Source organism: Ranitomeya imitator, chromosome 4 (genome assembly GCF_032444005.1).
Source record: "Ranitomeya imitator isolate aRanImi1 chromosome 4, aRanImi1.pri, whole genome shotgun sequence".
In the NCBI taxonomy this organism is placed as follows: domain Eukaryota; kingdom Metazoa; phylum Chordata; class Amphibia; order Anura; family Dendrobatidae; genus Ranitomeya; species Ranitomeya imitator.
The window spans coordinates 91,971,166-91,997,393 of record NC_091285.1 but is presented as its reverse complement, the minus strand read 5'-3'; positions in this window follow the sequence as shown (position 1 = coordinate 91,997,393).

Genomic DNA, 26,228 nt, shown 5'->3' with positions numbered 1-26,228 from the left:
TATGTGACACAAAATAGTTAATAAATAACATTTCCCACATGTTTACTTTACATCAGCACAATTTTGGAAACAAATTTTTTTTTGTTAGGAAGTTATAAGGGTTAAAATTTGACCAGCGATTTGTCATTTTTACAACGAAATTTACAAAACCATTTTTTTTAGGGACCACCTCACATTTGAAGTCAGTTTGAGGGGTCTATATGGCTGAAAATACCCAAAAGTGACACCATTCTAAAAACTGCACCCCTCAAGGTACTCAAAACCACATTCAAGAAGTTTATTAACCCTTCAGGTGCTTCACAGCAGCAGAAGCAACATGGAAGGAAAAAATAAACATTTAACTTTTTAGTCACAAAAATTATCTTTTAGCAACAATTTTTTTTATTTTCCCAATGGTAAAAGGAGAAACTGAACCACGAAAGTTGTCCAATTTGTCCTGAGTATGCTGATACCTCATATGTGGGGGTAAACCACTGTTTGGGCGCACGGCAGGGCTTGGAAGGGAAGGAGCGCCATTTGACTTTTTGAATCAAAAATTGGCTCCACTCTTTAGCGGACACCATGTCACGTTTGGAGAGCCCCCGTGTGCCTAAAAATTGGAGCTCCCCCACAAGTGACCCCATTTTGGAAACGAGACGCCCCAAGGAACTTATCTAGATGCATAGTGAGCACTTTGAACCCCCAGGTGCTTCACAAATTGATCCGTAAAAATGAAAAAGTACTTTTTTTTCACAAAAAAATTCTTTTAGCCTCAATTTTTTCATTTTCACATGGGCAACAGGATAAAATGGATCCTAAAATGTGTTGGGCAATTTCTCCTGAGTACACCAATACCTCACATGTGGGGGTAAACCACTGTTTGGGCACATGGTAAGGCTCGGAAGGGAAGGAGCGCCATTTGACCTTTTGAATGAAAAATTATTTCCATCATTAGCGGACACCATGTCGCGTTTGGATAGCTCCTGTGTGCTTAAACATTGGCGCTCCCCCACAAGTGACCCCATTTTGGAAACTAGACCCCCCAAGGAACTTATTTAGATGCCTAGTGAGCACTTTAAACCCTCAGGTGCTTCACAAATTGATCTGTAAAAATGAAAAAGTACTTTTTTTTCACAAAAAAATTCTTTTCGCCTCAATTTTTTCATTTTCACATGGGCAGTAGGATAAAATGGATCATAAAATTTGTTGGGCAATTTCTCCCGAGTACGTCGATACCTCATATGTGGGGGTAAACCACTGTTTGGGCACTCGGCAGGGCTCGGAAGGGAAGGCGCACCATTTGACTTTTTGAATGGAAAATTAGCTCCAATTGTTAGCGGACACCATGTCGTGTTTGGAGAGCCCCTGTGTGCCTAAACATTGGAGCTCCCCCACAAGTGACCCCATTTTGGAAACTAGACCCCCCAAGGAACTTGTCTAGATGCATATTGAGCACTTTAAACCCCCAGGTGCTTCACAGAAGTTTATAACGCAGAGCCATGAAAATAAAAAATAATTTTTCTTTCCTCAAAAATGATTTTTTAGCCTGGAATTTCCTATTTTGCCAAGGATAATAGGAGAAAGGGAAGGGATGGCACGCCATTTGGCTTTTTAAATGGAAAATTAGCTCCAATCATTAGCGGACACCATGTCACGTTTGGAGAGCCCCTGTGTGCCTAAACATTGGAGATCGCCCAGAAATGACACCATTTTGGAAACTAGACCCCCAAAGGAACTAATCTAGATGTGTGGTGAGGACTTTGAGCCCCCAGGTGCTTCACAGAAGTTTATAACGCAGAGCCATGAAAAAAAAAAAAAAAATATTTTCTCAAAAATGATCTTTTAGCCTGCAATTTTTTATTTTCCCAAGGGTAACAGGAGAAATTTGACCCCAAAAGTTGTTGTCCAGTTTCTCCTGAGTACGCTGATACCCCATATGTGTGGGGGTAAATCACTGTTTGGGCACATGCCGGGGCTCGGAAGTGAAGTAGTGACGTTTTGAAATGCAGACTTTGATGGAATGCTCTGTGGGCGTCACGTTGCGTTTGCAGAGCCCCTGATGTGGCTTAACAGTAGAAACCCCCCACAAGTGACCCCATTTTGGAAACTAGACCCCCAAAGGAACTTATCTAGATGTGTGGTGAGCACTTTGAACCCCCAAGTGCTTCATAGAAGTTTATAATGCAGAGCCGTGAAAATAATAAATACGTTTTCTTTCCTCAAAAATAATTATTTAGCCCAGAATTTTTTATTTTCCCAAGGGTTACAGAAGAAATTGGACCCCAAAAGTTGTTGTCCAGTTTCTCCTGAGTACGCTGATACCCCATATGTGGGGGTAAACCACTGTTTGGGCACATGCCGAGGCTCGGAAGTGAAGTAGTGACGTTTTGAAATGCAGACTTTGATGGAATGCTCTGAGGGCGTCACGTTGCGTTTGCAGAGCCCCTGATGTGGCTTAACAGTAGAAACCCCCCACAAGTGACCCCATTTTGGAAACTAGACCCCGAAAGGAACTTATCTAGATGTGTGGTGAGCACTTTGAACCCCCAAGCGCTTCATAGAAGTTTATAATGCAGAGCCGTGAAAATAATAAATACGTTTTCTTTCCTCAAAAATAATTATTTAGCCCAGAATTTTTTAATTTTCCCAAGGGTAACAGGAGAAATTTGACCCCAATATTTGTTGTCCAGTTTCTCCTGAGTACGGTGATACCCCATATGTGGGGTAAACTACTGTTTGGGCACATGCCGGGGCTTGGAATTGAAGTAGTGACGTTTTGAAATGCAGACTTTGATGGAATGCTCTGCGGGCGTCAAGTTGCGTTTGCAGAGCCCCTGATGTGCCTAAACAGTAGAAACCCCCCACAAGTGACCCCATTTTGGAAACTAGACCCCGAAAGGAACTTATCTAGATGTGTGGTGAGCACTTTGAACCCCCAAGTGCTTCATAGAAGTTTATAATGCAGAGCCGTGAAAATAATAAATACGTTTTCTTTCCTCAAAAATAATTATTTAGCCCAGAATTTTTTATTTTCCCAAGGGTTACAGGAGAAATTGGACCCCAAAAGTTGTTGTCCAGTTTCTCCTGAGTACGCTGATACCCCATGAGTGGGGGTAAACCACTGTTTGGGCACACGTCGGGGCTCAGAAGGGAAGTAGTGACTTTTGAAATGCAGACTTTGATGGAATGGTCTGCGGACGTCATGTTGCGTTTGCAGAGTCCCTGGTGTGCCTAAACAGTAGAAACCCCCACAAGTGACCCCATTTTAGAAACTAGACCCCCCCAAGGAACTTATCTAGATATGTGGTGAGCAATTTGAACCCCCAAGTGCTTCACAGACGTTTACAACGCAGAGCCGTGAAAATAAAAAATCATTTTTCTTTCCTCAAAAATTATGTTTTAGCAAGCATTTTTTTAGATTCACAAGGGTAACAGGAGAAATTGGACCCCAGTAATTGTTGCGCAGTTTGTCCTGAGTATGCTGGTACCCCATATGTGGGGGTAAACCACTGTTTGGGCACACGTCAGGGCTCGGAAGTGAGGGAGCACCATTTGACTTTTTGAATACGAGATTGGCTGGAATCAATGGTGGCGCCATGTTGCGTTTGGAGACCCCTGATGTGCCTAAACAGTGGTAACCCCTCAATTCTACCTCCAACACTAACCCCCCCACACCCTTAACCCTAATCCCAACTGTAGCCATAACCCTAATCACAACCCTAACCACAACCCTAATTCCAACCCTAACCCTAAGGCTATGTGCCCACGTTGCGGATTCGTGTGAGATATTTCCGCACCATTTTTGAAAAATCCGCGGGTAAAAGGCACTGCGTTTTACCTGCGGATTTTCCGCGGATTTCCAGTGTTTTTTGTGCGGATTTCACCTGCGGATTCCTATTGAGGAACAGGTGTAAAACGCTGCGGAATCCGCACAAAGAATTGACATGCTGCGGAAAATACAACGCAGCGTTTCCGCGCGGTATTTTCCGCACCATGGGCACAGCGGATTTGGTTTTTCATATGTTTACATGGTACTGTAAACCTGATGGAACACTGCTGCGAATCCGCAGCGGCCAATCCGCAGCCAAATCCGCACAGTGTGCACATAGCCTAATTCTAAAGGTATGTGCACACGCTGCGGAAAACGCTGCGGATCCGCAGCAGTTTCCCATGAGTTTACAGTTTAATGTAAACCTACGGGAAACAAAAATCGCTGTACACATGCTGCGGAAAAACTGCACGGAAACGCAGCGGTTTACATTCCGCAGCATGTCACTTCTTTGTGTGGATTCCGCAGCGGTTTTACAACTGCTGCAATAGAAAATCGCAGTTGTAAAACCGCAGTGAAATGCGCAGAAAAAAACGCGGTAAATCCGCCATAAATCCGCAGCGGTTTAGCACTGCGGATTTATCAAATCCGCAGCGGAAAAATCCGCAGAGGACCAGAATACGTGTGCACATACCGAAACCCTAACCCTAACCCTACCCCTAACCCTACCTCTAACCCTACCCCTAACCCTACCCCTAACCCTATTCTAACATTAGTGGAAAAAAAAATTTCTTTATTTTTTTATTGTCCCTACCTATGGGGGTGATAAAGGGGGGGGGGGGGGGGTCATTTATTTATTTTTTTTATTTTGATCACTGAGATATAATCTATCTCAGTGATCAAAATGCACTTTGGAACGAATCTGCCGCCCGGCAGATTCGGCGGGCGCACTGCGCATGCGCCCGCCATTTTGGAAGATGGCGGCGCCCAGGGAGAAGACGGACAGGACCCCGGCTGGATCGGTAAGTATGATGGGGTGGGGGGAGACCACGGGGGGGGGATCGGAGAACGGGGGGGAATCGTAGCGCGGGAGGGGTGGAACAGAGCACGGGGGCGTGGAACGGAGCACGGGGGGGCTGGAATGGAGCACAGGGGGGTGGAACGGAGCACCGGGGGGGGTGGATCGGAGTGCAGGGGGGGTGATTGGAGCACGGGGGGGGGGGGGGTGATTGGAGCACGGGGGGAGCGGACAAGAGCACGGGGGGCGAGCGGAGCACCGGACGGAGGGGAGCCGGAGCAGTGTACCGGCCAGATCGGGGGGCTGGGGGGGCGATCGGTGGGGTGGGGTGGGGGCACATTAGTATTTCCAGCCATGGCCGATGATATTTCAGCATCGGCCATGGCTGGATTGTAATATTTCACCAGTTATAATAGGTGAAATATTACAAATCGCTCTGATTGGCAGTTTCACTTTCAACAGCCAATCAGAGCGATCGTAGCCACGAGGGGGTGAAGCCACCCCCCCTGGGCTAAACTACCACTCCCCCTGTCCCTGCAGATCGGGTGAAATGGGAGTTAACCCTTTCACCCGATCTGCAGGGACGCGATCTTTCCATGACGCCACATAGGCATCATGGGTCGGATTGGCACCGACTTTCATGACGCCTACGTGGCGTCATGGGTTGGGAAGGGGTTAATGGAAGGCTTTGTGGGGCCCATTATATTAAAATAGGGATTTCTGTGGGGCCCATTATATTGAAATAGGGCTTTCTGGGGTCTCAATATTAAAGGGAGGGCTATTTTGGCACACTATCAGGAAATGGTGTGCTCCGATGGCACGCAAACGATAAAACGGTGTGCTCCGGTGGCATGGGAAAAGAAAAGGGTATCCTCCGGTGGCACGCCAACGGGAAATGGGTGTGCTCCGGTGGCACGCTAACGGGAAATAGTGTGCTCCGGTGGCACGCCAAAGGGAAAAGGGTGTGCTCCGGTGGTACGCCAACGGGAAAGGGTGTGCTCCAGTGGCACGCCAACGGGAAAGGGTGTGCTCTGGTTGCATGCCAACGGGAAAAGGTGTGCTCCGGTGGCATGCCAACGGGAAAAGGGTGTGCTCCGGTGACATGCCAACGGAAAAGGTGTGCTCCGGTGGCACGCCAACGGGAAAAGGGTGTGCTCTGGTGGCACGCCAACAGGAAATGGGTGTGCTGACACGCCAACGGGAAAAGGCTGTGCTCCGGTGGCACGCCAACGCAAAAAGGGTGTGCTCCGATGGCATGCCAACGGAAAAATGATGTGCTCCGGTGGCACGCCAACCGGAAAAGGATGTGTTTCGGTGGCACGCCAACGGAAACAGGGTGTGTTCTAGTGGCACGCCAACGGGAAAAGGGTGTGTTCCGGTGGTACGCCAATGGGAAAAGGGTGTGTTCCGGTGGCACGCCAATGGGAAAAGGGTGTGTTTTGGTGGCACGCCAATGGGATAAGGGTGTGTTCTAGTGGCACGCCAACGGGAAAAGTGTGTGCTGCGGTGGCACTAGTAAGGGACGGCTATGTGTGGCCCATTATATTGAAATAGGGCTTTCCGGGGTCCCCATAAAAACAAAGAGCTATTTTTGGGCCACCCATATTAAATGGAGGGCTATATGGGGCCCCCATATACTTAATGGAGCACTGTTTGGTAGACCCCCATATATTAATTGGAAGGCTATGTGGGTCCCATGATATTGAAATGGAAGGCTATGTGGGGTCCATTATATTGAATGGAGGGCTTTGTGGGGTCAGTTCTATTAAATAGAGGGCTCCGTGGGGCCCATTAAATTAAATGAATTGCTACGTAGGGCCCCCATATACTTAATGGAGGGCTATGTGGTGGGCCCCCATATATTAAGTGGAGGGCTATATGTGGTCCACATATATTAAGTGGAGGGCTATGTGGGGCCCCCATCTATAAATGGAGGGCTTTCTGTAGGGCCCATTATATTGAAACAGGTCTTTCTGGGGTCTTCATATTAAATGGAGGGCTATTTACCGTATATACTCGAGTATAAGCCGAGATTTTCAGCTCATTTTTTTGGGCTGAAAGTCCCCCTCCTGGCTTATACTCAAGTCATACCGGGGGAGGGGGGTGGATAGGGTCGGGGGCTGTTTAGTTATACTTACCTGCTCCCGGCGTGGTCCCTGCAGTCCCTGCTTCTTCCAACGCTGCAGATTCTTCCTGTACTGAGTAGTCATATGATACCGCTCATTACAGCAATGTAACCCATAGGGGTGGAGCCGCATACTCATTGCTGTAAATGAGCGGTAACTGTGACCGCTCAATACAGGAAGAAGATGCAGCGCCGGGAGAAGCAGGGACCTCGCCGGGAGTAGGTAAGTATACTGCGCGATATTTACCCGCTCCTCGCTCCGGTGCGGCTCCGTCTCCAGCGTCCTCTGGCAGTGACGCTCAGGTCGGAGGGCGCGGTGACGTAGTCAGTGCGCGCCCTCTGCTGAGCGTCAGTGCTGGAGACGGAGCCACACGAGGAGCAGGTAAATATTGAAAGTGAGCGAAGAGAGGTGAGTATGTGATTTTTATTGTAACAGCAGCAGCATTATATATGGCAAAGCTTTATATGGAGCATCTGTGGGGCCATAATGAACGGTGCAGAGTATTATATGTGGCACAGCTTTATATGGAGCATCTATGGGGCCATAATGAAAGGTGCAGAGCATTACATGTGGCACAGCTTTTTATGGAGCATCTATGGGGCAATAATGAACGGTATGGAGCATCTATTTTTATTTTTGAAATTCACTGGTAGCTGCTACATTTCCTACCCTAGGCTTATACTCGAGTCAATAAGTTTTCCCAGTTTTTTGTGGCAAAATTAGGGGGGTCGGCTTATACTCGGGTTGGCTTATACTCGAGTATATACGGTATATTAAATGGAGGACTATGTGAGGCCCCACTATATTAAATGGAAGGCAATGTGGGATCCATTATATGAAATGGAGGGCTAATTGGGGACCCCATATATTTAGGGCTATGTGAGGCCCCCAAATATTAATTGGAGGGCTATGTTGGGGCCCCAATTTATTAAATGTAAGGCTATGTGGGAACCATTATATTAAATGGAGGGCTAAGTGGCGCCCATTATATTAAATGGAGCACTATGTAGGGCCCATTATATTAAATGGAAGGCTATGTGGGGACCAATATTGAATTTAGGGGTCTGTGGGGTCAGTTAAATTAAATGGAGGGCTCTGTTCCCATTATATTAAATGGAAGGCTATGTGGGGCCCCCATATATTAAATGGAGGGCTTTGTGGGGCACTCGTATATTAAATGGAGGGCTATGTGGGGCCCCCATTTATTTAAAGGAGGGCTTTGTGGGGCCCATTATATTAAAATAGGGATTTCTGTGGGGCCCATTATATTGAAATACGGCTTTCTGGGGTCTCCATATTAAAGGGAGGGCTATTTTGGCACACTATCGGGAAATGGTGTGCTACGATGGCATGCAAACGATAAAAGGGTGTGCTCCGGTGGCACGCCAACGGGAAAAGGATGTGCTCCGGTGGCACACCAATGAGGAAAAGGTGTGCTCCGTTGGCATGCCAATGGGAAAAGGGTGTGCTTTGATGGCACGGGAAAAGAAAAGGGTGTCCTCCGGTGGCATGCCAATGGGAAAAGGATGTGCTCCGGTGGCACGCCAACGGGAAATGGTGTGCTCCGGTGGCACGCCAACGGGAAATGGGTGTGCTCCGGTGGCACGCCAACGGGAAAGGGTGTACTCCAGTGGCACGCTAACGGGAAATGGTGTGCTCCGGTGGCACGCCAACGGGAAAAGGGTGTGCTCCGGTGGCAGGCCAACGGGAAAGGGTGTGCTTCGGTGGCAGGCCAACGGGAAAGGGTGTGCTCTGGTGGCAGGTCAACGGGAAAGGGTGTGCTCTGGTGGCAGGTCAACGGGAAAGGGTGTGCTCCGGTGGCAGGCCAACGGGAAAGGGTGTGCTCCGGTGGCACGCTAACGGGAAAGGGTGTGCTCCGGTTGCACACCAACGGGAAAAGGTGTGCTCCGGTGGCATGCCAACGGAAAAGGGTGTGCTCCGGTGGCACGCCAACGGGAAAAGGGTGTGCTCCGGTGGCACACCAACGGAAAAAGGGTGTGTTTCGATGGTATGCCAGAGTTAAAATGGTGTACTCTCGTGGCACGTCAACGGGAAAAGGCTGTGCTCCGTTGGAACGCTGTCATGAACAGGTGATTCAGAACCACAATGGACCTTGAAGTTCAGAGCATACAAAGTGACCTGACAATTACCAAAAACATAGGACGAGCTCTGAGACATGGGAACTCTGCTGACCGCAATCCCTAATCCTATCCAACCACACTAGAGGTAGCCGTGGAGCGCTCCTGACCAGACCTATGCGCCTCGAGCACAGCCTGAGAAACTCGCTAGCCCTAAGAAAGAAAAAATAAGCCTACCTTGCCTCAGAGAAATACCCCAAAGGAAAAGGCAGCCCCCCACATATAATGACTGTGAGTTGAGATGAAAATACAAACGCAGAGATGAAATAGATTTAGCAAAGTTAGGCCCAACTTACTGAACAGACCGAAGATAGGAAACATTGCTTTGCGGTCAACACAAAACCCTACAAACAACCACACAGAGGGGGCAAAAAGACCCTCCGCACCGACTAACGGTACGGAGGTGCTCCCTCTGCGTCCCAGAGCTTCCAGCAAGCAAGAAAAACCAATATAGCAAGCTGGACAGAAAAAATAGCAAACAAAAATAACACAAGCAAAACTTAGCTTATGCAGGATAGAAAGGCCACAGGAACGATCCAGGAGGAAGCAAGACCAATACTAGAACATTGACTGGAGGCCAGGATCAAAGGATTTTCTCAGAAAAATTATTTTTTAGCCCCCAGTTTTGTATTTTCCCGAGGGTAACAGGAGAAATTGGACCCCTAAATTTGTTGTCCAATTTGTCCCCAAATGTGGGGAGGAACCACCGTGTGGGCGCATGGGAGGGCTCGGAAGGGAAGGAGCGCCATTTAGAATGCAGACTTAGATGGAATGGTCTGCAGGCGTTACATTGCGTTTGCAGAGCCCCTAATGTACCTAAACAGAAACCCCCCATAAGTGACACCATTTTGGAAAGTAGACCCCGTAAGGAACTCATCTAGATGTGTTGTGAGAGCTTTGAACCCCCAAGTGTTTCACTACAGTTTATAACGCAGAGCCGTGAAAATAATAAACAAAAACATTTTCCCCAAAAAATTATTTTTTAGCCCGCAGTTTTGTATTTTTCCAAGGGTAACGGGAGAAATTGGACCCTAAATGTTGTTGTCCAATTTGTCCTGAGTACGCTGATACCCGATATGTGGGGGGAACCACCGTTTGAGCGCATGGCAGAGCTCGGAAGAGAAGGAGCATCATTTGGAATGCAGACTTAGATGGATTGGTCTGCAGGCCTCACATTAGTTAGTTATTAAGGTTGAAGGAAGACTGTAAGTCCATCTAGTTCAACCCATAAATTGCGTTTTCAGAGCCCCTAATGTACCTAAACAGTAGAAACCCCCCACAAGTGACCCCATATTGGAAAATAGACCCCTCAAGGAACTTATCTAGATGTGTTGTGAGAACTTGGAACCCCCAAGTGTTTCACTACAGTTTATAACGCAGAGCCGTAAAGATAAAAAAAATTTTTTACCACAAAAATAGTTTTTTAGCCCCCAGTTTTGTATTTTCCCAAGGGTAACAGGAGAAATTGGACCCCAAAAGTTATTGTACAATTTGTCCTGAGTACGCTGATACCCCATATGTTGGGGTAAACCCCTATTTGGGCACACGGGAGAGCTCGGAAGAGAAGGAGCACTGTTTTACTTTTTCAACGCAGAATTGGCTGGAATTGAGATCGGACGTCATGTCGCGTTTGGAGAACCCCTGATGTGCCTAAACAGTGGAAACCCCCCAATTATAACTGAAACCCTAATGCAAACACATCCCTAACCCTAATCCCAACGGTAACCCTAACCACACCTCTAACCCTGACACACCCCTAACCCTAATCCCAACCCTATTCCCAACGGTAAATGTAATCTAAACCCTAACCTTAACTTTAGCCCCAACCCTAACCCTAACTTTAGCCCCAACCCTAACTGTAGCGTTAACCCTAGCCCCAACCCTAACCCGAGCCCTAACCCTAGCCCCAACCTTAGCCCCAACCCTAGCCCCAACCCTAGCCCTAATGGGAAAATGGAAATACATTTTTAAAATTTTTTTCCCTAACTAAGGGGGTGATGAAAGGGGGTTTGATTTACTTTTATAGCGGGTTTTTTAGCGGATTTTTATGATTGGCAGCCGTCACACACTGAAAGACGCTTTTTATTGCGTTACATTTGAGAGCTATAATTTTTCCATATTTTGGTCCACAGAGTAATCTGAGGTCTTGTTTTTTGCGGGACGAGTTTTTGTGAGGCAGAATGACCAAAAACCAGCCATTAATGAATTTCTTTTGGGGAGGCGTTTATACCGTTGCTCGTTTGGTAAAATTGATAAACCAGTTTTATTCTTCAGGTCATTACGATTACAGCGATACCTCATTTATATCATTTTTTTATGTTTTGGCGCTTTTATACGATAAAAACTATTTTATAGAAAAAATAATTATTTTTGCATCGCTTTATTCTCAGGATTATAACTTTTTTATTTTTTTGCTGATGATGCTGTATGGCGGCTCGATTTTTCGGGACAAGATGATGTTTTCAGCGGTAGCATGGTTTTTTATATCCGTCTTTTTAATCGCGTGTTATTCCACTTTTTGTTCGGCGGTATGATAATAAAGCGTTTTTTGCCTCGTTTTTTTTTCTTACGGTGTTTACTGAAGTGGTTAACTAGTGGGCCAGTTTTATAGGTCGGGTCGTTACGGACGCGGCGATACTGAATATGTGTACTTTTATTGTTTTTTTTATTTAGATAAAGAAATGTATTTATGGGAATAATATATATATTTTTTCATTATTTAGGAATTATTATTATTTTTTTTTTTTACACATTTGGGAATTTTTTTTTTTACTTTTTTACTTTGTGCCAGGGGGGACATCACAGATCGTTGATCTAACAGTTTTCAAGCGCCTGCTCTGAGCAGGCACTAGGTAAGCCACCTCCCTCCGTGCAGCACTCGGATGCCGCGGCCATTATGGATCTGGGCCTGCTACAGGGAGGAAGGTAAGGAGAACCCTCCCTGCGCGATGCTTCCCTGTACCGCCGGCACACCGCGATCATGTTTGTGAGCGCGGCCGATCGCGTATCACGTACTATCCCATCGGTGGGCATACGGGCCCACCCCACCTCGACGGGATAGTACGTCATATGTCAGAAAGGGGTTAAATGGAGGTTTGTGTTGGGTGCACTTATATTAAATGGAGGATTATGTGAGGCCCCACTATATTAAATGGAAAGCAATGTGGGATCCATTATATGAAATTGAGGGCTAAGTGGGGACCCCATATATTTAGGGCTATGTGAGGCCCCCAAATATTAATTGGATGGCTATGTTGGGGCCCCCATTTATTAAATGTAATGCTATGTGGGAATGATTACATAGTTACATGGTTATTAAGGTTGAAGGAAGACTATAAGTCCATCTAGTTCAACCCATAGCCTAACCTAACATGCCCTAACATGTTGATCCAGAGGAAGGCAAAAAAAACCCATGTGGCAAAGAGTAAGCTCCACATTGGGGAAAAAAATTCCTTCCCGACTCCACATACGGCAATCAGACTAGTTCCCTGGATCAACGCCCTATCAAGGAATCTAGTGTATATACCCTGTAACATTATACTTTTCCAGAAAGGTATCCAGTCCCCTATTAAATTTAAGTAATGAATCACTCATTACAACATCATACGGCAGAGAGTTCCATAGTCTCACTGTTCTTACAGTAAAGAATCCGCGTCTGTTATTATGCTTAAACCTTTTTTCCTCCAGACGCAGAGGATGCCCCCTTGTCCCTGTTTCAGGTCTATGATTAAAAAGATCATCAGAAAGGTCTTTGTACTGTCCCCTCATATATTTATGCATTAAAATAAGATCACCCCTTAGTCTTCGTTTTTCCAAACTAAATAGCCCCAAGTGTAATTAGGGTTGAGTGAAACGGATCGTTCATTTTCAAAAGTCGCCGACTTTTGGCAAAGTCGGGTTTCATGAAACCCGACCCGACCCCTGTGTGGGGTCGGCCATGCGGTACGCGACTTTCGCGCCAAAGTCGCGTTTCAATGACGTGAAAAGCGCCATTTCTCAGCCAATGAAGGTGGACGCAGAGTGTGGGCAGCGTGATGACATAGGTCCTGGTCCCCACCATCTTAGAGAAGGGCATTGCAGTGATTGGCTTGCTGTCTGCGGCGTCACAGGGGCTATAAAGAGGCGTTCCCGCCGACCGCCATCTTACTGCTGCTGAACTGAGCCTAGGGAGAGGTTGCTGCCGCTTCGTCAGAAGTAGGGATAGCGGTAGGCAGGGTCCATTAACCACCAAACCGCTTGTGCTGTAGCGATTTCCACTGTCCAAAACCACCTTTTGTTTGCAGGGACAGTGGAAGCTACATTTTTTTTCCCTCAGCGCTGTAGCTCATTGGGCTGCCCTAGAAGGCTCCCTGATAGCTGCATTGCTGTGTGTACGCCGCTGTGCAAACCAACTGCTTTTTTCAAAGCACAAATCCTGTTGTTCCTTCCTTTCTGCACAGCTATCTTGTTTGTTTGTCCACACTTTTTATTTCATTTGTGCATCAGTCCACTCCTTATTGCTGCCTGCCATACCTGGCTGAGATTACTGCAGGGAGATAGTAATTATAGGACAGTCCCTGTTTTTTTTTTGAATTCTCCGTAAAAAAATAAGTTGTGGGAGATTAAGATTGGCATTTCTGCTAGAGTGCCATCCCTGTGTGTGCCATCTCTCTCACATAGTGGGCCATAGAAAGCCTTTTTATTTTTCTGTTTTTTTTTTGTGGGGTTTATAAATTCTCCCTGAAAAAAAAAAACAGTGGGAGATTAATATTGGCCTTTGGACTTGTGTGCCTGTCCTGAGTGTGCCAGTCCTGAGTGTGCCATCTCTCTCTCAAATAGTGGGCCATAGAAAGCTTATTTATTTATTTTTTGTTTCTAAATTCTCCCTGAAAAAATAAAAAAAAATCAGTGGGAGATTAATATTGGCCTTTCTGCTTGTGTGCCACTCCTGACTCCTGGGTGTGCCATCTCTCTCTCTCAAATAGTGGGCCATAGAAAGCCTATTTATTTATTTTTTATTTGGTTTCTAAATTCTCCCTGAAAAAATAAAAAAAAATCAGTGGGAGATTAATATTGGCCTTTGTGCTTGTGTGCCACTCCTGACTCCTGGGTGTGCCATCTCTCTCTCTCTCAAATAGTGGGCCATAGAAAGCCTATTAATTTTTTTTTATTTGGTTTCTAAATTCTCCCTGAAAAAATTAAAAAAAATCAGTGGGAGATTAATATTGGCCTTTCTGCTTGTGTGCCACTCCTGACTCCTGGGTGTGCCATCTCTCTCTCTCAAATAGTGGGCCATAGAAAGCCTTTTTTTTTTTATTTGGTTTCTAAAGTCTCCCTGAAAAAATAAAAAAAAATCAGTGGGAGATTAATATTGGCCTTTCTGCTTGTGTGCCATTCCTGATTCCTGGGTGTGCCATCTCTGTCTCTCAAATAGTGGGCCATAGAAAGCCTATTTTTTTTTTTATTTGGTTTCTAAATTCTCCCTGAAAAAATAAAAAAAAATCAGTGGGAGATTAATATTGGCCTTTCTGCTTGTGTGCCAGTCTTGACTCCTGGGTGTGCCATCTCTCTCTCTCATATAGTGGGCCATAGAAAGCCTATTTTTTTTTAATTTGGTTTCTAAATTCTCCCTGAAAAAATAAAAAAATATCAGTGGGAGATTAATATTGCCCTTTCTGCTTGTGTGCCAGTCTTGACTCCTGGGTGTGCCATCTCTCTCTCTCAATTAGTGGGCCATAGAAAGCCTATTTTTTTTAATTTGGTTTCTAAATTCTCCCTGAAAAAATAAAAAAAAATCAATGGGAGATTAATATTGGCCTTTCTGCTTGTGTGCCAGTCTTGACTCCTGGGTGTGCCATCTCTCTCTCAAATAGTGGGCCATAGAAAGCCTATTTTTTTTTTTATTTGGTTTCTAAATTCTCCCTGAAAAAAATCATTTTTTTATTTGGTTTCTAAATTCTCCCTGAAAAAATCATTTTTTTAAATTGGGTTTCTAAAGTCTCCCTGAAAAATTAAAAAAAAATCAGTGGGAGATTAATATTGGCCTTTCTGCTTGTGTGCCAGTCTTGACTCCTGGGTGTGCCATCTCTCTCTCTCAAATAGTGGGCCATAGAAAGCCTATTTTTTTTTTAGTTGGTTTCTAAATTCTCCCTGAAAAAAAAAAAAAAAAACAGTGGGAGATTAATATTGGCCTTTCTGCTTGTGTGCCATTCCTGACTTCTGGGTGTGCCATCTCTGTCTCTCAAATAGTGGGCCATAGAAAGCCTATTTTTTTTTATTTGGTTTCTAAATTCTCCCTGAAAAAAATTATTTTTTTATTTGGTTTCTAAATTCTCCCTGAAAAAATCATTTTTTTAAATTTGGTTTCTAAAGTCTCCCTGAAAAAAAAAAAAACAGTGGGAGATTAATATTGGCCTTTCTGCTTGTGTGCCAGTCTTGACTCCTGGGTGTGCCATCTCTCTCTCTCAAATAGTGGGCCATAGAAAGCCTATTTTTTTTTAATTTGGTTTCTAAATTCTCCTTGAAAAAATCATTTTTTTTATTTGGTTTCTAAATTCTCCCTGAAAAAATATTTTTTTTTAAATTGGTTTCTAAAGTCTCCCTGAAAAAATAAAAAAAAAAGTGGGAGATTAATATTGGCCTTTCTGCTTGTGTAGCAGTCTTGACTCCTGGGTGTGCCATCTCTCTCTCTCTCTCAAATAGTGGGCCATAGAAAGCCTATTTTTTTTTTTATTTGGTTTCTAAATTCTCCCTGAAAAAATCATTTTTTTTAGTTGGTTTCTAAATTCTCCCTGAAAAAATAAAAAAAAAACAGTGGGAGATTAATATTGGCCTTTCTGCTTGTGTGCCATTCCTGACTTCTGGGTGTGCCATCTCTGTCTCTCAAATAGTGGGCCATAGAAAGCCTATTTTTTTTTATTTGGTTTCTAAATTCTCCCTGAAAAAAATCATTTTTTTATTTGGTTTCTAAATTCTCCCTGAAAAAATCATTTTTTTAAATTTGGTTTCTAAAGTCTCCCTGAAAAAAAAAAAAACAGTGGGAGATTAATATTGGCCTTTCTGCTTGTGTGCCAGTCTTGACTCCTGGGTGTGCCATCTCTCTCTCTCTCTCAAATAGTGGGCCATAGAAAGCCTATTTTTTTTTTATTTGGTTTCTAAATTCTCCTTGAAAAAATCATTTTTTTTATTTGGTTTCTAAATTCTCCCTGAAAAAATATTTTTTTTTAAATTGGTTTCTAAAGTCTCCCTGAAAAAAAAAAAAAAAAAGTGGGAGATTAATATTGGCCTTTCTGCTTGTGTAGCAGTCTTGACTCCTGGGTGTGCCATCTCTCTCTCTCAAATAGTGGGCCATAGAAAGCCTATTTTTTTTTTTTATTTGGTTTCTAAATTCACCCTGAAAAAATCTTTTTTTTTATTTGGTTTCTAAATTCTCCCTGAAAAAAAAAATCATTTTTTTTTAAATTTGGTTTCTAAAGTCTCCCTGAAAAAATAAAAAAAAACAGTGGGAGATTAATATTGGCCTTTCTGCTTGTGTGGCAGTCTTGACTCCTGGGTGTGCCATCTCTCTCAAATAGTGGGCCATAGAAAGCCTATTTTTTTTTTATTTGGTTTCTAAATTCTCCCTGAAAAAATCATTTTTTTTTTATTTGGTTTCTAAATTCTCTCTGAAAAAATAAAAAAAAATCAGTGCGAGATTAATATTGGCCTTTCTGCTTGTGTGCCAGTCTTGACTCCTGGGTGTGCCATCTCTCTCTCTCTCAAATAGTGGGCTTAGAAAGCCTATTTTTTTTTATTTGGTTTCTAAATTCTCCCTGAAAAAATCCAAAAAAATCAGTGGGAGATCAATATTGACATTTGTGCTTGAGTGACAGTCCTGCGTGTGTGGCATCGCTCTCATTTGGTGCCACCGAAAACAGAGTGTGTAACATTGTGGCTGATTTTCCTTGCGGTCTCACACACCTGTAACGGGATATCTAAATCATACTGAAGTTATAGCGTGTAAGTTGTTTGACAGCAACAAATACCTTTACTTTGGTTAAGTTTTTAAAACAATGAGGAAGTCTGGTGGAAGAGGTCGTGGCCGTGGGCGTTCATTGTCAGCTGGTAATGATGGTAGTAGTAGTGGAGCATCAGGTGGTCGTGGGAAAAATATATTGCACGTAAGTCTGGAGTTGTGGAGCCAGGTTCGTCGTCTGGCTACAGAAGGCCTCGAACGCTCCCTTTTCTGGGAGTAGGAAAACCGCTTTTAAAGCCGGAGCAGCAAGAGCAAGTTTTGGCTTACCTTGCTGACTCAGCCTCTAGCTCTTTTGCCTCTTTTAAAACTGGTAAATGTAAAAGCAGCGCGTCGTTAGTGGATGTTCACGGTCAGGGACAAGTCGCTTCCTTGTCCTCTTCAGCAAAAACAACAACAGAGAAGGATGCAGCAGGCAACACAACGGGTTACTCCATGGAGCTCTTTACACATACCGTCCCTGGCTTAGAAAGTGAAGCAGTTAACAGGCCAAGCCCATTACAAGTTGAATCTGACATGGAGTGCACTGATGCACAGCCACAGCCAGACTACTATGCTGGTCCTTTGACTCAGACCACAACATTGCCCTCGCAGGGTACTGATCCAGAATCAGACCCTGATGAGACTACGTTGCTCCGTCACGAACGCTCTACCACCGACTTACACGGTGACACAGACGAAGTTGCGCACAAGCTAGAAGAGGAGGTTATAGATGACCCAGTTTTTGACCCCGATTGGCAGCCATTGGGGGAACAGGGTGCAGGCGGCAGTAGTTCTGAAGCGGAGGAGGAGGGGCCGCAGTAGGCATCAACATCGCAACAGGTTCCATCTGCCGGGCCCGTAGATGGGACAAAACGCGTGGCAAAGCCAAAACCTGTTGGAGGACAGTGTGGCCATCCGGTTAAAGCTCAGTCTGCAATGCCTGAAAAGGGATCCGAGGCTCGAAAGAGTGCAGTCTGGAATTTTTTTTAAACAACATCCAATTGATCAGCGCAAAGTCATCTGTCAAAAATGTTCAACTACCTTAAGCAGAGGTCAGAATCTAAAAAGTCTCAATACAAATGTTAGGGGTCGAGTTCCCGCTTCTGCACAGAGGAAATCTCGGGCCACTTTTGCTGCGGTCTCCCATTCCTCTCCTGCCGCAGGTAAACCTGCTCAGCAGAGACGTCGGTCCTTGCGTCTGGCTCAGTCTCTCTCTGTGCTTAGGCTTGCTGTTGCTTCTCCAGCTTTTGCCATTAAAGCCAGTGCTGGGCAGCAGCGAGCGGACGCTTTTGGGACTAAGTCCTCCTTTTTCCCTTCTGAGCATGCCCAGGGTGAGATCTCCCGTTGGAGATCAAGGGTCACATGCTCAGATGCAGCAGTGGTTCCCATTGGTCCTCCTGGCAGGTCCTGAAAGGGCAAACTTCTGTGGCAGCTGCCCATTGGTCCTTTATTGGAAGGTCCTGATAGTACTACAGCTATATAAGCTTCGCATGACCGCACGGCCATGCGCTAGTGTACAATTGTATACGTGTGTTTGTTGTGAGTGCAAGTCGTTCATTAAATACCCCTACCCTATTGTATGACTGTTCGCGTATGGAGTATGGCTGCTATCTAGCGCCCGACTAACCACTCAACGTGTCACATACTTATCAGCGTCTATTGCTGTGACCGCCAGTGCGGCGCCACGCGCCAGTAGTGCGCTTCCTGACCCACGTCTGGGTGCTTAGTGGTGTCTGCCAGCACGGCACAGTTCGCACTTCGGTGCTCTAATTATAATAGTTGCCTAACACACCCAGTTGCAGTGTTGTGTCAGCAAGTGGTCTAATCGGACTTCAATCCTGTGTCTTGGGGTTGTGTTCGCTGACTCCTTGCTTGCACTCTTTAGTGCGGTATTGCGGACCTGTGGCTTTACCAGGTTCACTTCCACCGCCATATTACGCTGCCATTTACTAGCAGCAGGTTTTCACCTGCACGGTGGACCCCGGACTGTGAACGCATCTATTACATCTTTCTTGGTGCGTTCCGCCAGTCCTAACAGAACACTAGCGCCAGGGTCTGGCTAGTAAATGGCGGACGATCAGCGTTTACAGCGGTACATCCAGCAGCTGGAGGGAAGGTTGGCGGCTCTTGAGCGTTCAACCTCAGCTTTGGATGTCACTGCTGTCGCTGTTCAGGCTGCAAGTGTAGCCGCAGCCAGTTTGTCCGCTGCCACCCCTGCTCCGACTTTATCCCGTCTCCCGCTTCCTGACAAGTTTGCTGGCGACAGTAAACTATGTCGCGGATTTGTGAGCCAGTGCTCCATACACCTTGAGCTCCTGGCGTCACGTTTCCCTACGGAACGGGCGAAAGTGGGATTTATTCTATCTCTCTTGTCGGGCATGGCGTTGAAGTGGGCAACGCCACTTTGGGAGCGAGATGATCGTGTGGTACAGAGTGCTCCTCTCTTCCTGGACGCTCTGAAGCAGGTCTTTTTAGGACCTCGTGTTACCCACGATACCGCGCTCCAGTAGTTGACTATTACTCAGGGCTCGTCCGTGGTCAGCCAGTTTGCCATCCAGTTCCGGACTCTAGCTTCAGAGTTAGAGTGGCCAGACAAAGTTCTTATTCCGGTGTTCTGGAGGGGACTGGCAGACCACGTGAAGGACGCCTTGGCCACCAGGGAGATACCCGCCACACTGGAGGAGCTTATTTCTGTATCTACCCGCATCGACCTTCGGTTTTCACGAGCGGAGGTTAGAGCGGACCCAGTGTAGGCAGAGGTTTCGGCTGGCTCCCACCTTCGCCAGACCTCTTGAATCTCCTGTCTTGGCGTCCGACTCCCATGAGGCCATGGAGGTTTCTCGAGCGGGACCTAAGTCTCAGGCCGCTCGAGTACCCATGGTTTGTAAAAACTCATCAACTAGGACATTACGCCAATAAATGTCCACGGCGGTCGGGAAACGATCGCGTCTAGTAACCATTGGGGGAGGTTCACTAGACACAGCTGCATTTTCCTCCAAACTGTCCTTTAAAGGGACAATCCTGTTAGGCTCCTCCACTCTATCAGTCGAGCTTTGTGTGGATTCAGGAGCAGAGGGAAACTTCATGTCCTCTGCGCCACGCTATACCTCTAGTAATGCTCGCCAAACCTGTAACAGTTAGAGTTGTGAATGGGGCGACACTTCCACTGCAAATCACACACCAGACTGTTCCATTCTCGCTGTCCATGTCCCCTTCCCACCAGGAGATTATTTCCCTTCTTGTCCTTCCCGAGGGAATGGATGAGGTTTTGCTGGGAATACCCTGGCTCCGTTTCCACTCCCCACATATTGAGTGGTCCTCAGGGAGAATAAGTCTTGTATGGGCAGGTGTGTGAGTGAGTGTGTACAGGTTTCTACTACCGAGGTACCCGCAGACCTTTCTTCTCTTCCCAAGTGTTATTGGTGCTATGCTGACGTATTCTCTAAAAAGGCTGCAGAGACTCTACCACCTCATCGCCCCAACGACTGTCCTATTGATCTCTTGCCTGGAGCTGAACCTCCTCGGGGAAGGGTATATCCCCTCTCACTCCCTGAGACGGAGGCTATGTCTCAATACATCCAGGAGAATTTGGCAAGAGGGTTCATTAGGAAGTCAGTGTCTCCTGCTGGGGCGGGATTCTTCTTCGTACAGAAGAAGAACGGGGAATTACGTCCTTGCATCGATTACAGGGGTCTTAATGCTATCACCATTAAAAATAAGTACCCGTTGCCCCTGATATCTGAGCTCTTTGACAGGCTAAGGGGAGCAAAGGTATTCACCAAACTAGATCTGCGGGGTGCCTACAACCTGATTCGCATCTGTGAGGGGGACGAATGGAAAACGGCTTTTAATACCAGGGATGGGCACTATGAGTATCTGGTGATGCCCTTCGGGTTCTGTAATGCCCCAGCCGTTTTTCAGGACTTTGTCAACGATATCTTCCGGGATATGCTTTCCACCTCGGTTGTAGTCTATCTGGATGATATTCTCATCTTCTCTCCAGATATTGACTCCCACCGGAGAGATGTTGGCAGAGTCTTCGAACTCCTACGGGCGAATTCCCTATATGCAAAGTTGGAGAAGTGTGTGTTTGAGCAGGAGTCCTTACCTTTCCTGGGCTATATCATCTCGGCCCAGGGATTGGCTATGGATCCTGCCAAACTACAGGCTGTGATGGACTGGCAGGAACCCCATTCTCTTAAAGCGGTGCAGCGCTTTATGGGGTTCATAAATTACTATCGCCAGTTCATCCCCCACTTCTCAACTTTGGTAGCTCCCTTGGTATCCCTCACCAAGAAGGGAGCGAATCCCAAATTGTGGTCCGAAGAGGTCTCCAAGGCCTTCACTTCTATAAAGTCCCACTTTGCTAGCGCTCCATCTTACATCATCCCGATGTGGATAAGCCATTCCTTATGGAGGTGGATGCCTCATCCGTTGGTGCTGGAGCAGTCCTCTATCAAAAGGATGCTCAAGGTCGGAAGCATCCATGCTTCTTCTCTAAGACCTTCACACCAGCGGAGAGAAATTACTCCATCGGGGATAGGGAGTTGCTAGCAATGAAGTTGGCCTTTTCGGAGTGGAGACATCTTTTGGAAGGTGCTCGGTTTCCCTTCCAAGTCTTCACGGACCACAAAAATTTGGTCTATTTGCGTACAGCCCAGCGGCTGAATTCTCATCAGGCTAGATGGTCCTTGTTTTTCTCCCAGTTCCACTTCACTCCATTATCTCGCCGGGGAGAAGAACATTCGTGCTGACGCGCTCTCTCGCTCCCTTGTGTCAACTGAGGAGGAGGAAGAGGAGCCTTGGCTTATTGTCCCTTCAGAGAGTCTGAGAACCGTAGCTCCGATTTCGCTTGAGTATGTGCCTCCGGACAAGACTTTTGTTCCCATCAATTTGCGACCGGAGGTTCTCTCTTGGGCTCATTCGTCCAGAGTGGGTGGACACTTTGGGGCAAAGAGGACATCTGAGTTGCTGGCGAGAATGTACTGGTGGCCACATATGGTTCGTGACGTCGGAGACTACATTCGGGCATGTGTCTCTTGTGCCAAAAATAAGTCTCTCCATCAACGGCCAGCTGGTTTGTTATACCCTCTGCCGGTGGCAGAGAGGCCCTGGGAGATGGTCGGGATGGACTTTGTGGTGGGTTTGCCCAAGTCTCGTGGCTGTACCATCATTTGGGTAATCACCGACCATTTTTCTAAAATGGTGCATTTGGTGCCGCTTCCTCGGCTACCTTCTGCACGGGCCTTGGCAGCGTTGTTTATTAAACACATCTTCCGCCTTCACGGTATGCCAGACAAAATTGTCAGTGATTGGGGTCCCCAGTTTGCGTCTCGGTTCTGGAGAGAGCTTTGTCATCTTCTCAGTATTGAGTTAAATCTCTCTTCGGCATATCATCCCGAGACGAATGGGTTGGTGGAGAGAGCCAACCAGACCTTGGTCACATATCTGCGACATTTTGTCTCTGCTAGGCAAGATGACTGGGCATCTTTGCTACCGTGGGCGGAGTTTGCTCTGAACAATGCTGTAGCTGACTCCACTGGACAGACCCCATTCCTCCTTAACTATGGTCAGCATCCACGGGTACCTGTGCCCATGCCCGTGTCTTCCGCCGATTCCAGGGTGGCAGACTGGGCTGTGGAGGCACGGGACATTTGGGATCGCACTCAGGATGCCATTCGGGCTTCCAAGGATTGAATGAGATCCTCCGCCAACGCACATCGGCGCCCCACTCCAACCTTTGCTCCTGGTGACTTAGTGTGGCTCTCCGCCCGTAACATCAGGCTGCGAGTTGAGTCTACTAAGTTCGCACCTCGCTACTTAGGTCCTTTTAAGGTCCTCGAACAGGTTAATCCTGTGGTTTACCGTCTAGCCCTTCCTCCACGCCTAGGTATCACCGACACCTTTCATGTGTCCCTCCTTAAGCCCGTGTACATGTCCCGGTTTTCTGAGTCATCTACTGGGACGTCGGGTTTGTCTACGGACGATTACGAGGTGAACGCTATCTTGGGGTACAAGGTGGTTCGTGGCAAAAAATTTTATTTGGTGGACTGGAGGGGTTACGGTCCTGAGGATAGATCCTGGGAGCCTGCTGAGCACATTCAGGCTCCGCAGCTCATTGCTGCCTTCGAGCATGGCGAGGCCCAAGGAGGGAAGGGCCCTAGGAGGGGGGGGTAATTTTAGGGGTCGAGTTCCTGCTTCTGCACAGGGGGAATCTCGGGCCGCTTCTGCTGTGGTCTCCCATTCCTCTCCTGCCGCAGGTAAACCTGCTCAGCAGAGACGTCGGTCCTTGCGTCTGGCTCAGTCTCACTCTGTGCTTAGGCTTGCTGTTGCTTCTCCAGCTTTTGCCATTAAAGCCAGTGCTGGGCAGCAGCGAGCGGACGCTTTTGGGACTAAGTCCTCCTTTTTCCCTTCTGAGCATGCCCAGGGTGAGATCTCCCGTTGGAGATCAAGGGTCACATGCTCAGATGCTGCAGTGGTTCCCATTGGTCCTCCTGGCAGGTCCTGAAAGGGCAAACTTCTGTGGCAGCTGCCCATTGGTCCTTTATTGGAAAGTCCTGAAAGTACTACAGCTATATAAGCTTCGCATGACCGCACGGCCATGCGCTAGTGTACAATTGTATATGTGTGTTTGTTGTGAGTGCAAGTCTTTCATTAAATACCCCTACCCTATTGTATGACTGTTCGCGTATGGAGTATGGCTGCTATCTAGCGCCCGACTAACCACTCAACGTGTCACACACGTATCAGCGTCTATTGCTGTGACCGCCAGTGCGGCGCCACGCGCCAGTAGTGCGCTTCCTGACCCACGTCTGGGTGCTTAGTGGTGTCTGCCAGCACGGCACAGTTCGCACTTCGGTGCTCTAATTATAATAGTTGCCTAACACACCCAGTTGCGGTGTTGTGTCAGCAAGTGGTCTAATCGGACTTCAATCCTGTGTCTTGGGGTTGTGTTCGCTGACTCCTTGCTTGCACTCTTTAGTGCGGTATTGCGGACCTGTGGCTTTACCAGGTTCACTTCCACCGCCATATTACGCTGCCATTTACTAGCAGCAGGTTTTCACCTGCACGGTGGACCCCGGACTGCGAACGCATCTATTACATCTTTCTTGGTGCGTTCCGCCAGTCCTAACAACAAGTTGCATGCATAGACATTTAACCACCATGCATTTGCAAGCCTGGACTAACTACCAAACGTCCCTTAAGGTTGTAGCACCCTCGGCTAATGAAGCTAGTCAGCAACGCTACATCCCTGCCGTCACTCTAAGGCCACCATTTTCCGCACCACCTGCAGTATCTGTGCAGGTTTCTTTGCCAGGCCAAAGCAGTCAGGGTCAGGGAATCACCAGTTTCATAGTAGGAAACACTGCACCTAGGGCACCGGCGGAAACAATACCGTCTCCAACCGTCTCTCAGTCTGCCATGTCCACCGGCACACCCGCTAGTTCCACGATCTCCAGCTCTCCAGTCCAGCTCACCCTACATGAGACTCTGGTTAGAAAAAGGAAGTACTTATCCTCACATCCGCGTACACAGGGTTTGAACGCCCACATAGCTAGACTAATCTCGTTAGAGATGATGCCCTACCGGTTAGTTGAAAGTGAAGCTTTCAAAGCCCTGATGGACTACGCTGTACCACGCTACGAGCTACCCAGTTGACACTTCTTTTCGAGAAAAGCCATCCCAGCCCTCCACCAGCATGTTAAAGAGCGCATCGTCCATGCACTCAGGCAATCTGTTAGTACAAAGGCGCACCTGACAACAGATGCATGGACCAGTAGGCATGGCCAGGGACGTTACGTGTCCATCACGGCACACTGGGTGAATGTGGTGGATGCAGGGTCCACAGGGGACATCAATTTCGGGACAGTTCTGCCTAGCCCACAGTCTAGGAAACAGTTGGCTGTAGGTGTTCGCACCCCCTCCTCCTCCTCGTCCTTCTGCAGAAGCGAGAGCTCGTCCACAGACCGCAGTCGGCAAACCACTCCATCCTCAGCTGGCACTGTTGCACACCAGTTGTCCCATTATGGGGCAGCTACTGGCAAGCGTCAGCAGGCTGTATTGGCTATGAAGTGTTTGGGCGACAACAGACACACCGCGGAAGTTCTGTCCGAGTTCTTGCAGAGAGAAACGCAGTCGTGGCTGGGCACAGTAGATCTTGAGGCAGGCAAGGTAGTGAGTGATAACGGAAGGAATTTCATGGCTGCCATCTCCCTTTCCCAACTGAAACACATACCTTGCCTGGCTCACACCTTAAACCTGGTGGTGCAGTGCTTCCTGAAAAATTATCCGGGGTTATCCGACCTGCTCCTCAAAGTGCGCGGACTTTGCTCACATATCCGCCGTTCACCCGTACACTCCAGCCGTATGCAGACCTATCAGCGGTCTTTGAACCTTCCCCAGCATTGCCTAATCATAGACGTTGCTACAGGGTGGAACTCAACACTGCACATGCTTCAGAGACTGTGCGAACAGAGGCGGGCTGTTATGTTTTTGTGGGAGGATACACATACACGGGCAGGCAGTAGGATGGCAGACATGGAGTTGTCAGGTGTGCAGTGGTCGAAGATACAAGACATGTGTCAAGTCCTTCAGTGTTTTGAGGAATGCACGCGGCTGGTTAGTGCAGACAACGCCATAATAAGCATGAGCATCCCCCTAATGCGTCTGCTGATGCAAAGTTTGACGCACATAAAGGAGCAGGCATCTGCAGCCGAGGAAGAGGAAAGCCTTGATGACAGTCAGCCATTGTCTGGTCAGGGCAGTGTACAGGACGAGGTAGCGGGCGAACAGGAGGAGGAGGATGATGGGGATGAGTATTTTTTTAATGAGGAAGCTTCTCCGGGGCCACTGGAAATTGGTGGCGTGGCAAGGCCGGGTTCTGGGTTTCTGAGGGACACAAGTGACGTAGATTTGCCTGAAACTGACCCTCAACCAAGCACAACCGCAGATTTGACAACTGGAACTTTGGCCCACATGGTGGATTATGCCTTACGTATCCTCAAAAGGGACACACGCATTACGAAAATGATGAACGATGACGATTACTGGTTGGCCTGCCTCCTTGATCCTCGCTATGAAGGCAAATTGCAAAATATTATGCCACATGAGAACTTGGAACTAATATTAGCAACCAAACAATCAACTCTTGTTGACCGTTTGCTTCAGGCATTCCCAGCACACAGCGCCCGTGATCGTTCTCACACGAGCAGCAGGGGGCAGCAGA